The sequence below is a fragment of the Crocuta crocuta genome, unplaced genomic scaffold, assembly GCF_008692635.1.
Source record: "Crocuta crocuta isolate KB4526 unplaced genomic scaffold, BGI_CrCroc_1.0 scaffold141, whole genome shotgun sequence".
Taxonomy (NCBI): domain Eukaryota; kingdom Metazoa; phylum Chordata; class Mammalia; order Carnivora; family Hyaenidae; genus Crocuta; species Crocuta crocuta.
Window position 1 is genome coordinate 7681998 of NW_027527951.1, and position 18426 is coordinate 7700423.

The 18426-nt window shown below is 39.1% G+C and overlaps 1 long non-coding RNA gene across 1 annotated transcript in view; it reads right to left on the reverse strand.

Annotated features, from left to right (window-relative positions):
• The window catches only part of LOC144221989 (uncharacterized), a 76684-nt gene that overhangs the window by 13638 nt on the left and 44620 nt on the right, over positions 1–18426 (reverse strand). Inside the window, exon 3 of the long non-coding RNA XR_013332247.1 lies at positions 9912–10033. This is a non-coding gene — a long non-coding RNA (uncharacterized LOC144221989). The remainder of the gene's footprint in view (positions 1–9911; positions 10034–18426) is intronic.

Sequence of the window (18426 nt, forward strand, 5' to 3'; positions counted from 1 at the left end):
AACTGCACAGAGCTATAGGGCCTAAGGTTGATAGTCACACATCAACGAGTTTATAAAAACTTAAAATCAAGCTAATAATTAAGATTTTGACTACTAGTTATTTGTTGGGAGATTTGTTTTGTTTTGTTTTACTTTTCTAATCAGGGGAGGTGACAGTAGGGAGAAAAGTAAAAGGAAGAAACCCTAATGAGCATCAAGATTATTAATTATTAGAAATATCATATGGCATTATTCTGACTCTAGTTTGTTTAAAATTTGAGTCAAATTGTCATTTTAAAAACTTTTAATGTTTATTTATTCTTGAGAGAAGGACAGACAGAGTGTGAGAAGGGGAGGGACAGAGAGAAGGAGACAGAATCTGAAGCAGGTTGCAGGCTCTGAGCTGTCAGCACAGAGCCTGACATGGGGTTTGAACCCATGAACCACAAGATCATGACTGAAGCCAAACTCAGGCACTTAACTGACTGAGCCACTCAGGCTCCCCTCAAATTGTCATTTTTTTATGTTCACACTGCTAATTTTCTTCCTTAAGGTTGTTCATTTATACTTTAATCAGAAAACTGTGGTGCAGGACTGTACGACTTAGTTTTAAATCCTCATTCCATCATTTGCCCAACTTTTTATTCTTAAAAAATGGGAAAACAGATGTGTTGAATATATACTATTTATGATCCATGAGAACTGGCACTATGTCTTCCTTATTCACTGCATATTTCCAAGGCTTAGTAGAGTGCCTGGCACATAGTTGGTTTTCAATAAATATCAAATGAATTTCTATTTTCCATATCACCTTGTATCACGAAACAATACTAAGAGCTTCTACATAACAGCAGCTCCAGTAAGCTTCATTACCAGTTTTCCTTACAGTGTGACATATTTATTTTTAGGTATCAACTCATTTAATTAGATTAAAATAAATAAAAATAAGTGAAATGACAAATGAAAAAAATCATGTGTTGTGGACCAACGTATTCAATGTTCTAATGATATCAGTCTTAATTTTTTAAAGACTATTTAAAGGCATATTTAAAGACTATTTTAAGTTTACAGCAAATATGAGAGAAAGGTATACTCTTTGTCCTTCCCACATTATCAACATCTCCCCACCCAGAGTAGTACATTTGTTACAACTGAGGAACCTACATCATTATCACCCACCAAAGTCCATAGTTTACTGTAGGGTTCACTCTTGGTGTATATTCTACGGGTATGGACAAATGTTTACCACTGTACTATCATACAGAGTAGTTTCAACTGTCCTAAAATCCTTGGTAATCCACCTATTATCCATCTCCCAACCTGCAGCAACCATTGATCTTCTTTACTATCTCCATAATTTTGCCCTTTCCAGAATATTCTTACAATGATACGTTATACAGTCTTTTCGTATTTGCTTTTCACCTACTAATATGCATTTAACTTTCCTTTGTGACTTTTCATAGCTTGATAATTCATTTCTTTTTAGTGCTGAACAAAAATGTTCATATTTCATTGTTTGGATGTATCATAATTTATTTACTCATTCACCTACTGAAGAACATCTTAGTTGCTTCTAAGTTTTGGCAATTATGAATAATGCTACTATAAACATCTAAGTAGCAGGTTTTGTATGGACATAAGTTTCCAATTCCCTTGGATAAATACCAAGTAGTATAATTACCAGGTGTATAGTAAGAGTATGTTGAGTTTGTTAAAAACCAAACTATCGGTCAAAGTGGATCCACCATTTTATATTCCCACCAGAATAAATGAGAGTTCTTATTGTTCAACATCCTTGTCAACATGTTGTCAGTGTTCCAGATTTTGGCCATTCTAGTAGGTGTGTAGTGGTATCTTATTGCTGCAATTTGCATTTCCTGATGACATATAATGTGAAGCATTTTTCATATGCTTATTTGCTATATATATATATATATATATNACCAAGTAGTATAATTACCAGGTGTATAGTAAGAGTATGTTGAGTTTGTTAAAAACCAAACTATCGGTCAAAGTGGATCCACCATTTTATATTCCCACCAGAATAAATGAGAGTTCTTATTGTTCAACATCCTTGTCAACATGTTGTCAGTGTTCCAGATTTTGGCCATTCTAGTAGGTGTGTAGTGGTATCTTATTGCTGCAATTTGCATTTCCTGATGACATATAATGTGAAGCATTTTTCATATGCTTATTTTATATATATATATATATATATCTGTATATATATAATGTTTTCTTTGGTGAGATGTCTGTTAAGGTCATCGGTCTATGTTTAATCTTTTGTTGTTGTTATGCCATTAAGTTTTAAGAAGTCTTCATATATTTTGTATAATAGTTCTTTATCAGGTATATCTTTTATAAATATTTTCTTTAAATCTATAGCTTCTCTTTCCACTCTCTCAAAAGTACTTTTATAGAACAGAAATTTTTAATTTTAATGATGTCCAATTTATTAATTCTTCCTTTCATGGATTATGCCTTTGGTGTTATGTCTAAAAAGTCATCACTAAATCCAAAGTTGTCTAGGGGCACCTGGGTGGCTCAGTCGGTTAAGCATCCGACTTCAGCTCACGTCATGATCTCATGGTTGGTGGGTTGAGCCCTGAATCAGGCTCTGTGCTGACAGCTCAGAGCCTGGAGCCTACTTCAGATTCTATGTCTCCCTCTCTCTCTGCCTCTTCCCAACCATTTCCTCTCTCTCTCTCTCTAAACTAAGAAACATTAAAAAATAAAAATTGTCTAGATTTTCTTCTATGTGATCTTCTAGGTGTTTGATAGTTTTGAGTTTTACATCAGGTCTGTGATCCATCTTGAGTTAATTTGTGAAGGGTGTAATGTCTGTGTCTAGATTATATATTTTTTTCATGTGGATGTCCAGCTGTTCCAGCACCATTTGTTGAAGAGACTATCTTTGCTTCACTATATTGCCTTTGCTTTTTTGCCAGAGACCATTTGATTACATTTGTATCATCCATTCTCTCTTGTGTTCTATTGATCTATTTCTCTATTCTTTCACCATTACCACACTGTCTTGGTTACTGTAGCTATATAGTAAGTTGAAGTAAGGTAGTGTCAGTCTTTTGACTTTGTTTTTCTCATTCAGTATTATGTTGGTTCTTCTGGATCTTTTGCCTTGCCATGTAAACTTTAGAATTAGTTTGTTAATGTCTACAAAATAATTTAGAACTGTTATTGTGATTGCATAGATCAATTTGGGAAGAACTGACATTGTGACAATGTTGTCTTCTTATCCATGAACATGGAATGTCTCTCCATTAATTTATATTGTCTTTGATTCCTTTCATAAGAAGCTTTTGTTTCTTGATATAGATTTTGTACTTTTTTATACTTATGACTAAGTATTTCATCTTTGAGGGTTCAAAGGTAAATGTTATTGTATTTTTAGTTTCAAATTTCACTTGTTATTTGCTGGTATATATGAAAGCTATTGACTTATGCATATGAACCTTATCTCTTCCAACTTTACCATAATCATTTATTAGTTCCAGAAATTCTTTTGTGGATTCATTTGGATTTCCTACATAGACATTAATGTAAAATAAATACATTTTTTATTTCTTCCTTCCCAGTGTGTATACTTTTTATTTCCTTTTCTCATCAGACTGCTTTATCTTATACTTCTAGGACAGTGCTGAAAAGGAGTAGTGAGTGGGGATATCTTTGCCTTGTTCCTGAGCTTAGTGGGAAAGCTTCTAGTCTCTCATCATTAAGGATACTGTTATCAGTGGGTGTTTTATAGGTAAAAGTAAAATTAGTCTCTTGTAGGCAACATATAGATGAATCTTGTTTTTTTAATCTACTCTGAAACCCTTTTGATTGGAGCATTTAATCCATTTACATTGAGTGATTATTGATAGATATGAATTCAGTGCCATTGTGTTACCTGTATAGATGGTGTTTCTTGTGATGTTCTGTCTTTGTTGATCTTTTATCTCCCCACTCAAAGAATCCCCTTTAATATTTCTTGCAGTGTTGGTCACAAACTCTTTTAGTTTTTGCTTGTCTGGGAAACTCTTTATCTCTCCTTTTATTCTGAATGACAGCCTTAGTAGATAAAGTATTCGGTGACTGCATATTTTCCCAGTATGTACATTGACTACATTATGCCACTTCCTTTTGGCCTGCCAAGTTTCTGTGGGCAGATCTGCTGTGACTCTAATCTGTATTCCTTTGTAGTTTAAGGACTTTGTTTCCCTTGCTTCTTTCAGGATTCTTTCCTTTTCTGTGCATTTTGTGAATTTGACTATGATATGTCTTGGTAATGACTGGCTTTTGTTGATTTTAATGGGAATTTTCTGTGCTTCTTGATGTCTTTTCCCCCCAGATTTGTGAAGTTTTAGCTATAATTTGCTCAGAGAAACCTTGTGTCTTTTTCTCTCCCTTCTTCTTCTTCTGGGACTCCTATGATACAAATGTTATTATGTTTGAAGGAGTTGCTGAGTTCCCTAAGTCTACATTCATGATCCAATACCTTCCTTTCCCTCTTGTTTTCAGCGTTATTATTTTCCATAATTTTATCTTCTATATCACTGATTCATTCCTCTGCTTTGCTGTCATTGCATCCATTTGGTTTTGCATCTCGATTATAGCTTTTTTTACTTTGGCCTGATTAGTTGTTAGTTCTTTCATCTCCACTGTAAGGGATTCTCTAGTGTCCTCTATGCTTTTCTCAAGTCCAGTTTATAATGGTTGTTTTAAATTCTGGGGCAGGCATCTTACTTATGTCTGTATTGATTAAATCCCTGACCATTATGTCTTCCTGTTCTTTCTTTTGGGGTGAATTCCTGAATCTTGTCATTTTGTCTAAGTCACTGTTTTTATGTGATTGTTAAGAAAGCCTATTTTATTCCTGCTGCTGAGAGTAATGGCTATATTAATAATAGGCCCTGCACTGCCTTGGGCCTAGTGCTTCAGGAGGTGTTTCAGAATGTCACCTCTGCTATTGTGTTTTGGCTGTCCCTTCCATCAGGTCAGTCCTCTGTAGAGTTTTTCCTTGCTTTAAGTGGGGGAGAGAAGGGGTGGTGTTTTATGGCAACTGTTAACTAGGTGTGTTTTGGTCTACTTGTTAAAAGAAGCTAGATCAAAAAACAAAAACAAAACAAAGTAGATCCTATTTCCCCTAGAGCTGAAGCTTTGCATCACTCTATGATCAATAGACTTTATACGTGCGAGGGGTTTTGTGCTGGTCTTCTATGGGAGGGGTCTGCTAGGCTGATTCTCAGGTGGACTTGCCCTAGTGGAGATGCACCCATAGGGCACAGAGGGGCAGTGCTTGGTGTAAGGGGCTCTGGCTTCCACTGGGTGGCACTGTCAGTGCTGATGAGTAGGGAGCCAGGGGGTTGGTGAATGGCATTGCCTGGCTCTCTCATCCCTCCAGTGGGGAGTTCCCATGCACCACTATTCAGGAAGCCCTCACAGAAGAGCAAATAATCACCCCTCTGTGTCCCCGGCTTCTGTCAGATCCCTACATTCACCCTGTGTCCAAGCTGTCCAAACCTGCCAGGGGGCACAGTACTCCTGTGTTTTATCTAAGGTGTGTGGCCCAGTTTCAGAACTCCAAATTTTAGGGACCCCCACTGATCCTCTTGGGGAAGGTCTTGCAATGGTGTGGCCAGTGCCAGTTTGTCCCAGAAAAGTGGTTGTTTGACTGTGCAGCAGTTTGGAGTTTATGGTACAGTGTAGCAAAAAGCCAACGCCAATGTTTGCTGCCCTCAGTCAGTGTTTCTATTTCTTTGCTAGTGAACAAGCACCACATTGGCTCCCACCAGTTCTTTTGTACCCACAGTGACCATACCACCAATCCCAAATGCACTCCATAAAGGAAAACTCTTTCTCCCCGTGCAACCCAGGGGATCCTCAGATCAAGCTTCCCATTCCTGGGTCTCTGCCCTCCTTGACCCCCAGAGTACTGCTAAGCCCACCAGGCATGGTCCCGGTGATGCCGTGGACTGATAAAACTTAAGGCTTTGAGTTCTGCTATTTATAAAAACTCGCAGTAGTCAACTTCTTTCCTTTTCCCAGTCAGTGGTTTTGGAGAAGAGTATTCCTTGTTCAGTCCCCTGCACATGCATTTGCTCTTTCTCTATCTTTCTGTCTTGCTCCTCTCTCCGTGATCAGGGCTCCAACACCTCCACAGGGCACACAGCTCTTTTTCTCCTCCAGATCAACTCACCACAGCTCCTACCTTCCATAAGATGGCTGTTTTTCTACCTGTAGATGTATAGTTTGTTCTCTCAGTCTTCAGATTGATTTCTTGGGTGTTTACAACGATTTGATGTTTATCTAGCTGTGTTCGAGGGATGAAACAAGCATAGGGCCTCTATCTTAACCTCTCCCTTCTACAGTCTTTGTTTTATTTATTTATTTATTTTTTACAAATAGTTTATTGTCAAATTAGTTTCCACATAACACCCAGTGCTCATCCCCACGAGTGCCCTCCTCCATGCCCATCTCCCATCCCCCCTACATCCATCAGTTCTCAGTTTTTGTCAGCATTCAAGAGTCTCTCATGGTTTGCCTCTCTCCCTTTCCCCCACCATTTCCGCCCTTCTTCTCCCCCTTGGTCCTCCGTTAAGTTCCTCCTAATCCTCCTATACGTGCAAACATATGATATTTGTCCTTCTCTGCCTGACTTATTTCGCTCAGCATAACACCCTCAAGGTCCATCCATGTTGCTACACATGGCCAGATTTCATTCTTTCTCATTGCCATGTAGTATTCCACGGTATAGATAAACCACATCTTCTTGATCCATTCGTCCGTTGATGGACACTTAGGCTCTTTCCATGTTTTGGCTATTGTGGAGAGTGCTGCTATGAACATTGGGGTACATGTGCTCCTATGCCTCAGCATTTCTATATCCCTTGGGTAAATTCCTAGCAGTGCTATTGCTGGGTCCTAGGGGAGTTCTATTGTTATTTTCCTGAGGAACCTTCACACTGTTTTCCAGAGAGGCTGTACCAGTTTACATTCCCACCAACAGTGCAAGAGGGTGCCCGTTTCTCCACATCCTCGCCAGCATCTCGTGTTCTCTGATTTGCTCATTTTAGCCACTCTGACTGGTGTGAGGTGGTATCTCAGTGTCGTTTTGATTTGTATTTCCCTGATGAGTAGGGATTTGTTTTAAAGTCTGTTTTGTCTGATAGAAGTTTTACTACACTGGCTTTTATTTCATTTCAATTTGCATGATAAATGCTTTGCTTTCTCTTCACTGTCAACCTGCATGTGTCTTTAGGTCTGAAATGAGATCTTTTTAGGCAGCATATAGATGGGTTTTGCTTTGTTATTCATTCCATTACGCTATGTCTTTTGAGTGGAACATTTAGTTTATTTCGTTCAAAGTAATTATTGATAGTTATGTACTTACTGCCCTTTCTTACTTGTTTTATGGCTGTTTTGTAGTTCCTCTCTGTTCATTCTTCTCTTGCTCTCTTCTCTCACAATTTGGTGACTTTTTTAAGTGATATGTTTGTGTTGGTTTAGTGGTGATGAATTCCTTTAACTGTGTTTGTCTCTTTATGTCTCCTTTTATTCTGAATGATAGTCTTGCTGGATAGAGGTTTTATAAAATTTTTTACACTTTTTATTTTAGAGAGAGAGCACATGTGAGCAGGGAAGAGGAGCAGAGGGGAAGAGAATCTTAAGCATGCTCAGCATGTTGCCCAATGCAGGGCTTGATCCCACAACCCTGGGATCATGACCTCGACTGAAATCGGGAGTGAGATACTCAACCAACTGAGCCACCCAGGCGTCCCTGGTTAGAGTATTTTTGGCTGCAGGTTTTTTCTTTCAGCACTTTGAGTATATTATGCCACTCCTTTCTGGCCTGGAAGTTTCTGCTAAAAAAAATCAGCTGACAGCCTTATGGGATTTAGTGTGTATGTAACTGTTTCCTCTTACTGCATTAAAATTATTTCTTTTTCACTAGTTTTGGCCACTTTTATTACTATGTGCTTTGGTGTGGACCTCCTTGGGTTGGTTTTATTGATGGCTCTCTATGCCTCCTTGATCTGGACATCTATTTCTGCCCCCTTTTCTCTCTCTTCTTCTAGAACCTCTATAATGCTAACGTTATTACACTTGATGGTGTCACTTAGTTCCCTTAGTCTATTTTCATTTATTTTTTTATCTCTCTCCTGTTCAGCTTGATTGCTTTCTATTACTCTGTCCTCCACATCACAATGTGTTCTTATGCTTCCTCTAGTCTACTATTTATTTCCCCTAGTGTATTTTTAACTTCAGTTATTGAGTTGTTCATCTCTGATTGGTGCTTTTTTATGTTTTCTTTATATCTTTGTTGAAGATCTCATTGAGGTTCTCCACTCTTTTTTCTTTTTATAACTATTACTTTCAATTCTCTTTCAGGCATATTACTTATGTCCATTTCATTTAGCTCTCTTGCTGTGATTTTGTCCTGTTCTTTCCTTTGGGGCATATTTTCCAGTCTACTCATTTTGTCTAATTCTCTGTGTCTGTTTCTGTGTATTTGGAAAGTCAAATGTGTTTCCTGCTCTTGAAAGTAGTGGCCATATGAAGAGGAGTTCCTGTAGTGCCCTGGCTTGCTATGTCCCCTGTTCACCAGAACCTGGTGCTTTACAGGTATCTCCTCTGTGTGTTGCATGCACCTGACTGTTGTGGCTGAGCCATGATTGCCTTCAGTCCAGTCATCTCTAATGGTTTTCTTTGCCTCTGGTGGCAGTGTTCGGTCCCTGTGTTTTTAGTGTGTTCGTGTGGAGCCGCCTTGAAGTTGAATTGAGTCAGTCCAGGCATTTGTCAGAGATATAGAAGTTCCAAACTGCAGGGTGCTTTCTCTGTGTTTTCCCCTGAGAAGATTTCATTGGTGTATGGGGCCTGCGGTCAGCCCAGATGTCTGCCCCTAGCCTACTGCTGGGATCACACTGGAACTGATGTGTGTGGTTATTGTCTCTTCCCAGGGCAGGAGTCACTTTGTAATAGTGCTGGCTCCTGTTGGGGTTGCTTGCGCATTACTATGCTTGTGACACTGATTTGGATGCCTCTGACCAAGGGTATATTGGAGAGGACAAGTCTGCACAGTGCAGGGACAGGGGACATGGTGTCCGAAAGATTGGAGCTGGTCTTCTGCTGGAGGAGACTTGCAGCCACCTAGGAAAACTCATGGAGAGTTAGGCTAGGATGAAGGATGGGGTTTCATGAAAGTGTGTGGGGAGCAGAGCACACTTTGCAAGCTACGGTGAGAGCCTTAGTGTTGTACTGATTCCTGCAGGTGTCCCTCTATCGAGGCTGGGGGGCAAGGGAGCAAAATTGTTCCCACTAACTGTTTTGTTTTTGGAGAAGTCTCCCAAAGATTCTTGCCCCTCCAGCACATGCTCTGAGATCAATAAATATAGCTTCCTATGTACCCCAAGCATTTTAAAAACTGTTACTTCTATGCTGTATCTCAATCAGGGTGTTTGTTGTACTATCTCTTTAAGGGTGGGGACTCAGTTTCCTTTCACCATCTGGCTCTCCTAGAACTGAGCTACTGATTTTTAAAGTTCCAAGTGGTAAGCCTCACTGACTGTTAGGCCCCTCTGCTTTTCAAAGCCAAATACTATAGTGATTTGTTTCCCCAGTCCGGTTCCCCAATGACCGGGTTGCCTGGTGTGAGGGTCTGCCCCTCTCCCTTCTCTGAGCTCACAGCTTCCCTCCTTCCAGCACAGTCCTACAGGTCTTTGGCTCCTGATTGTGTCTTTGCCCTTCCTACACTCTTGGATGTGGTCTCTTCTCTGCATTTAGCCTATTCTGCCAGTGTCTAGGTTGTTTTCTGGGTTATTTACACTAATGTGGGTGTTATCTAGTTGTATCCATGGGATGGATGAAGAATGAGCTTAAAAACCTCCTTTCCCACCATCTTCCCCTGCTGTCCAATCTTGGTTGTTTTAAGTTACCTGTTTAGTAATTCCAACATCCCTGCCATGTCCAGTTTTGGTGCTTGCTCCTTCTTTTCAAACTGTGCTTATTGCCTTTTAATATGCCTTGTAGTTTTCTCTTGCTTACTGGATATGATGTGCTGGACAAAATAAACAGCAGTAAATAGGACTTTGGTAATGTCGTGGTAAGGTCTAATGAGAGGGGAAACATTCTACAGTCCTGTGATTAGATCTCAGTCTTTTAGTGAGCCTGTGCCTCTGGACTATAAACTTCACAAGTGTTTCTTAGATATTTTTACTCCAGAATGGTTAGAGTGAGATGAAGTTGGGTGTTTTCTCTCTTCCAGGTCAGATAGGCTCTGAGAAAACTCCAGCAGGTTAGGCTCCAGTTAATAAGTTTAACCAGTTAACCTAACAATGTTAAGAAGAATAGAGTGCTCTGACATATTTCCAAATGGCTCCTTTCTCCTCCCCCTGCCAGAAGAATGAAGGGAGTTTTCCGTGATATTTTCTGTGAGTACCTAGTCAAGCTCTTGATGGTAAAACTCAAAGAAGTGTGGCAGCTCCTATGACTGAGTTCCCCTAGAGCTTTTAAATCTCAGATTTCTGCACACCTAGCCTCAAGCAATAGGTCAATAACAATTCAGATTTCCCTACCCCATTACTGGTTCCTGTGGAAGTTTCTGCTCTAGTATATTGTAATTCTCTGTATCCACCTGTCTGACTCTAATTTTGGTAGCAGCAGTTTGTCCTATGATCTTAATCCTCCTAAAATCTAAGAATAATAGTTGATTTTTTAGTTTGGTCAGCTTTTTATTTGTTGTTAGGATAGAGTAGCAACTTCCAAGGTCTTTACATACCAAACTGGAAACCATAACCATCCTTAATTTTTATGCCTAAATAACTCTTATAAAACATACATTGGACATATGTTTGAACATTCCATAAACCAGACATGTATGTTAATTCAGCCTTTGCAGCCTTAACCCAAACATTGGAATAGGTCAAAAGGAATGAGACAAAGAGGTAAAGTTTCTTAATATAGGGAAGGTGATATGCTTCAGAGACTTGGATCAAGGTAGGTTTTGAATGGAACCCTTCTTGGAATGATCCATCTAGCTTTTAGGCTTCAGTTTCTGCCCCTGTTGAATGAGGGAGGAGTTCCAAGTGGTGTAACTAACTTTGGCTCATTCCACACTCTCAGGCTTTTAAGAGGCTGGATCGTACCTTCTTACTATTCTAACCCAAGGAGAAAGTGCTTCCCCAGGGGCAGCTGATTTATAGGGTTACCAGCATTTTAGTAGGTGGTCATGAAAAAGATCCCCACCCAGCAGGAAGGAGAGTGACTATCTGAAGAAACCTGATTCTTTGACTCTGGATTTGGTTTGAATTGGAGACATATAGAGAACATCATCACTTGCTTGTGTAGGTAGGAGCATAAAGCTGGCAGAGGGAATAGTGATAAAAACAATGACTCAGAACAAGCCATGAACGAGTAGCTGCTGGAGTAGTGGGTCTATAACAGCAGCTCCAGCTCCAGGAGCAGTGCATGGCTGCTCATCAAAAGACAGCTACGAGTTGTTTAATCATAGAGCTACTGTCAGAAACAGGATGTGACACTGTCCTCACATAACCTTCCTTTAAGGCCCCAGATGGTCTGGTGAGAACTGTTTCTAATCTGTTCCCTTCATATCTTCTTAGCTAACCTGGAAGACCCTAATTAACACATGTGTAAATAAGTTAGGCTCTTCTCTGGCTCTAATATTCCAGAATTATACTGAGCACAGTAAAAAATTCATTAATTCAGATAATGAATTCATTCTCCAAATTTCCAATTATTCCATTTGGACTAAGCTGAAATTTATTTTTGCTCAGCAAAATTTTATTATAGATGGCTCAAAATAAAAAGGAAGGGGGATAGAGGAACTGTTAAAATATATAAGGAAATAAGCTGTTAATAGTTTAAAACTATTTTATCTGTATATTATGTACATATAATGGACCTTGCCTTTAAGCGGCTTAAAAACTAATGGGGAAAACAAACTAATCAATACCTTGCTGTGATAAGTGCAGATATCAAAGTGTACATACAGTGTATTAACAAGAAGAGGAATATCACAGTTACCCTAGGGATAGGAGTCCAGCAAGAGACTTCCTGTGGGTTATATAGTGTAGAGAATAAACTATACTCCTTCTATGTGCTTCTTTCTACTTTCAATACTTTACTACCACACTCATAACACTTCTTACACCAGCTATGTGGGGTTTTTTCCCCCCCAAACCAAGAAATTATATGCCATATCAATTGGGTATCCTACAATTTAATTCAATTCTAACACCAGTTGGGGTTAGTGCAGACCCCACAAGTTAAGGGCATAGTCTCATAAGACTGCCCCCAACTTCAACTTGCCCTTTGCAAGTAGTAGGTCATTCACAGTACAAATCAGAGGTTCCCATGATTTCCCCTCCCCCTTGGATTCAGTTATTTCCTAGAAAAGCTCACCAAACTCAAGGAAATACTTACATTTACAGGTTTATTATACAATACAGTGTATGATTAAGGATGTAGATGAACAACCAAATGAAGAGGTACATAAGAAAAGATCTGGAATGGTCATGAGCACAGAAGCTTCTGTCCCTAGGGAGTTGAGGTACAGCACTCTCCCAGCATGTGGTTTTGTACACCAACCCAGAAACCTACTGAATCCCATAACTTTGGGATTTTTATGGAGGCTTTATCACACAACTATGATTAATGCTTAGCTTTATTTCCCACCACTTCCTCTTTTTTAGGCTAAAAGTTTCAAACTTAGAATCATGGCTTGATATTTCTGGTGACCAGCCCTCATCCAGGAGCCCACCAAACCTGCCTCATTAGAACTAAAGATGCTCCTATTACCCCAGAAATTCCAAGGAATTTAGGAGCTTTTTTTGAGAAACAAGAGTCAAAGCCTGAATATTATAATAAATGTTCCTAGAGCTCTTATCACTTAGGAAATTACAAAGGTTTCAGTAGCTCTGTGCCAGAAACCAGGGTCAGAGACCAATGTATATTTTTCCTATTATTTCATTCAGTGGCTGAGGTTTAATGGATGACTCTACATGTCTAGGTGAAGAGGAGAAGGCAAGAATACCAGGGAAAATGTTTACAGGCAACCACAGATAGTTCGTTGGAACTGGAACCCATATGGCAATAATAGTGGAGAGCACATCAATCTCATTATTCATAATAGTTATATATTTTTTAACTTGCTGAGGGCAGTGAATTAGTGAATACTTAACAATGGCTTTGTGGGTTGCGGTGTGGGATACAGGGTTAGGTTTCTGAGAGTCTCTGGTCACAACATTTTCTCATCTGAAACACAATTTGTGTTATATAGGTTTGTTTGCCAGCATCTTTGTAAAAGAAGCCAGTCTCATCAGTGTTGACAATCTGTTGTTGTGCATAAAGTTTTTCTTGAATAACACTTAGCAGGTATTTTAAAAATTATTCTACAGCCCCATAATTCCTTTGGCCACACTTGCTCAGGCCTTTAAAAAAAAGAAATCATATTCTTTTTAATATAGGTGCTTAAAATCCTAGCCAGAGCAATTAAGCAAGAAAAAGAAAAGGCATATAAATCGGAAAGAAGGAAGTAAAATCTTCTCTGTCTGCAGATGATATAATCTTAGTTCTATAGAAAACCTTAAAAAGTCCACAAAGAAACTGTTAGAGAAAGCGAATTCAGCAAAATTGCAAGATACAAAATCAGCATAAGTAGAAAGCTTCACTTTGGAGAAATGAAAAAGTTCTTGAGATAGATGGGGGTGATGGCTGCACAACAATGTGAGTGTACTCTATTCCACTGACCCGCCCAACAGTGGTTAAATGTTAAACTTTATATTTTGTATATGTATAGTTTTTACCACAATAAAACACACACAGAAACACACATACAATTGTCCATATACATGATAGACCCTCAAGGAACATTGTTGATGAGAATTAATATGCACACATGACCTATTGTTAATACTGTTATTATTGATATATGAAGCAAGAAAAGTAAATGTTATGAAATTCAAAATTATATTTTAGAATATTCTGTTACCTTGTATAGAAAAACAAACATCTCATATTTTGGCTTTTTTTTTCAGAAATTCCATAATTAAAATAGTAAACCTTTCCATACTATTAAAATTCCATTAATTATACTCAATCTATTCCACATATTATATAAGATAGATTAAGATATTCAAGAAGATATTTATTTCCCGTTCCATCATCAACTGCAAAATATTTGAAAGGCATATTTTTAAATTCCTTTGCAACTCTATAAAATCTTTATTTGCCAGATATTTACAGATATTTAAAGTTTTCACACATTCATTGGAAAAGGAAAAGTCTATCCCAACTTGCTTCTTCCTGCTGGATTTAGAATTGAAATTTATTTTTTATGGCAGAAAACTCTCACCAAGACACAAAATTATTATTGAAATTTATTGAATGAAAATCTCCTCTTAAGATATCAGAATAAGATACCAATTCAAATTCATTTTAACATCAAAATTTCCTGAAGTTGGACCAAAATCTCATTCTAAGCCCAGACTATATCTAGAATAATGTTGAAAAGCTTTGATTATGTTCTGTGGTTTTATTTTTATGTTCCTTCGCCATTGCTATTTTTATTCTGTGATAGATTTTTCTATACTCCTACGCAGTCCAATTTTCAGTGACATTTCTAATCAAACCAAACTTAAGTTAGGAAACCTTATTATAAGGTCTTCATTCTTGGGATTTCGTGCTACAACCTACAACAGAAAACTGAAATAATAGAAAATTAGCTCTAACTCATGCAACCTGACTAGACATTAAAACATTTACACTTCTTTGAATATTTGCATTGAACATGAATTAGATACAGAAATAAGTAATGAAAAAGTCAGCAATGCAGAATGAATTATGGCTACTTTGTATAGACAGATTAGAGTCAGAGGAGGAACTTTCTCAGCATCTCAATAACACAATAATAGATGTAATCATTTCTGTAAAGTGCTATCCTTAGCTCATCAGAATGTTATCCATCTCTTAGCCTTTTCTTCCCTCAGTCCTTTCTGGAGCTTGTTGAATGTACAAAGGGTTAAGAGTGTGCATCAGATATCAATAATTACTCATTTAAGACCGTTTGGAAAAGTGTACATCCTTCCTCATATCATACAAAATTTTCAGTTCAGTAACTGAATGATTTAATCACAAAATGAAATTATAGAGACATTGTAAGAAAGTAAATATTCTTGCATTGAAAAATGCCTAAGTACTGAAAGTATAAATTATGAACAACAACAAAACATAGGGTAAAAACAAAAGAAAAACCTATGAAAAATCAGAATGAGACAGGGCTAGAATATGAACATTAGGAAGCCAAATCTTATTCCAGAAGTTTATAACTTGTTCATTTTACATAGTGAAGGGATGTAATGCCCAAAGGATGAGAAGTCAACCCAGTGAGGCAGCCCACCAGCCCATGGACCTAATCTTTCTCACTCCTGTGGCAAATATATCACTCTGGAAATGACCAGATTTGGCTTTTGTAGCCTAGGGATATTGATACCAATAACTGCCTTTTCCTGTCATCATAATTCTGGGCTTCCCATGAAAGCTTCTAATTAGAATGTGACTTGCCTGTAAACATCAACTTTCAGGGAGAGAATATGTTGTTAAGGTGACCCAAGTTTTCTGGTATCTAAAGTAACCAAATATTATTCATTCATTTATTCATTCATTTAATAAGCATAGAGCATATCATATGCCCTGAGCACAGCCCTAAGATTATCAATTTAAATAAAATTAAAATGTTCTTAGATAACAAGAAAGGAATAGAGATGGTTGAAAGTATCTAACTTCTTTTTGAATATGCATTCTATTGTTCACATTGTTTCAGCATGCACACCCGTGTATAAATTACATATTTGTAACCTCCTATGCTAATAATATATTGTACATATTGTAAATATTTTTAAAAAATAAAATTCCAGAGGGTTGGAGGCAAGATAGCGGAGAAGTAAGGAGCTCCGTACATTTCGCCTGCACCCATCTCTCAAACAGAGAAGGTCTGAAGTCATAGGACACTGAGCCACAAGAGTTTGGGAAGAGAAAGAGACAGAGTACACTGGGAAGGAAACCTCATAAGTGCATGAGTGCAAACTGGGGAAGATAAAAGCGGGACAGGAACCAGAGATATGGAGGGAGGGGAGGGAACCCGACTTGTGTGCAGCTGTGGTAAGTGATAAACCGGCGAGTCCAGGGGAAAGGAAAGAAAAGCTGAGATTGCTCATAGAACCGTCCCTGGAGAAGAGAAAAACCCTCAGCTTGGAAAGACAGTGTTTTTTTAGCTCTGGCTGAGGTGCTGACTTTAAACTAGTTGCCCTGGTCCCAGAAGGCGCCAGGAAAAACTGAACTGCCGCGTGCCCAGCACCATCCATGGCAGCGGCGGCCCCGTGAACCTGCAGCAACGCCTGTGGAGGCGGTCCTGGCGCCTGGTGAAGCAACAGCGGTGCGCGCCCCAGCGGCCCGCTGAAGCGGCGGCAGCGGTGACCTAATGAAGCATTACCAGCCGGTGAAGCGGCGGAGGCTCGCGCAACAGCGGCCTGCTGAAGCGGCAGCAGCGCGCTGCAGCGACATGGACTCTATGGACCTGAAGTTGCTACATTCCCCAAAAGCACTTGGGTTGTATCCCTGCTTGACCTCCGCGGATCTGAGGCTGCGACACTTCTCCCACCCCCCACTCAACTCCCAGGCAACAGAGAAGCAGCGACCTGCAGGACTATTCAGGGCAGTATAACAAAGCCCGCGGACTAGGACCTTGAAACAGGTGGGGTGTGAGGCATAGAACTCAGCCCAACTTGGCTACCTCCTCAGCACAGGGAGATCGGATGGAAGAAGTGATTTGTAACGCTTGGTTGAGAAGGGACTGGGGTGACGCCATTTTTCTACACACAACCACTAGGAGGGGCCTCTGGGAGGCCAGCGGACATAGTGGAGACAAAACCTGCCTACACCAAGCCATGCCCATCCTCTCCAGATAGCTGTTTTGCTGTTGTTGTAGCTGTTTTTACCTGAGCCTGGGTTTGCATGTTTATTGGTTTTGTCTGTGTACCTGTGTTCCCTTTGTGGTTGTCTGTTTTCATTTGCCAGGGCTGACACAAGAAACAAGCCAAACTACACATGGTGGAGAGTCCCAAATACCACTACCAGTAGGGAAACAAAATAACCAAACGCTCAACAAGAGAAACCAAGAGACATTATCCAAAGAACACTTCCTGAACAGTCAAAAGAGCCCTCTCTAATACAGCAGAACTCGCAGGGGCCATGTGTACAACACACTTTAAAAATTAACAAGAGTTAGAAAGCTAACCAAAATGATGAAATGGAAGAAAGAAACTCCAGGAAGAAATGACAACTAGAGAACTGATCAAAACAGATATAAGCAACATAACTGAACAAAATTTAGAACAATACTCATAAAATTAATCGCTGGGCTTGAAAAAAGCATGGAGGACATCAGAGAAACTATGGCTACAAAAAATATAAGCTTAAAAATAGTTATGGTGAATTGAAAAATGGGATAACTGAGATACATAATAAAACTGGAGGCGTCCAATGCATGAATTGAAGAGGCAGAAAGGAGAATAAGTGATTTAGAAGACACTATTGTAGGAAAAGAAGAAACTGAGAAAAAGAGAGATAAACTGATTCAGGAACATGAAAGAAGATTTCCAGAGCTCAGCGATTCAATCAAATGGAACAATATCCATATCATAGAAATCCCAGAAGAGGAAGAGAGAGGGAAAGGTGCTGGAGGAGTCCTGGAACAAATTATAGCAGAGAACTACCCCAAACTGGAGAGGGAAGTAGAAGTTGAAATTCAAGAGGCACAGAGACCTCCGCTCAGATGTAACTTGAATCGATCATCTGCATGACATATCATAGTGAAACTGGCAAAATATAAGGATAAAGAGAATTTTTGTAAGCAGCTAGGGAGAAAAGGGCCCTAATATACAANTTTCCAGAGCTCAGCGATTCAATCAAATGGAACAATATCCATATCATAGAAATCCCAGAAGAGGAAGAGAGAGGGAAAGGTGCTGGAGGAGTCCTGGAACAAATTATAGCAGAGAACTACCCCAAACTGGAGAGGGAAGTAGAAGTTGAAATTCAAGAGGCACAGAGACCTCCGCTCAGATGTAACTTGAATCGATCATCTGCATGACATATCATAGTGAAACTGGCGAAATATAAGGACAAAGAGAGAATTCTGAAAGCAGGTAGGGATAAAAGGGCCCTAACATACAAAGGGAGACAGACCTATCAACTGAAACTTGGCNTGCAAGGAACGCAAGATACCAGAGACACCACCACAAGCATGAATCCCACAAAGGACACAAAGACTCTAAACCCACATATTTCAATAATAACACTGAATGTAAATGGGCTGAATGCTCCAATCAAAAGACATAGGGTAGCAGAATGGATAAAAAAACAAAATCCATCTAT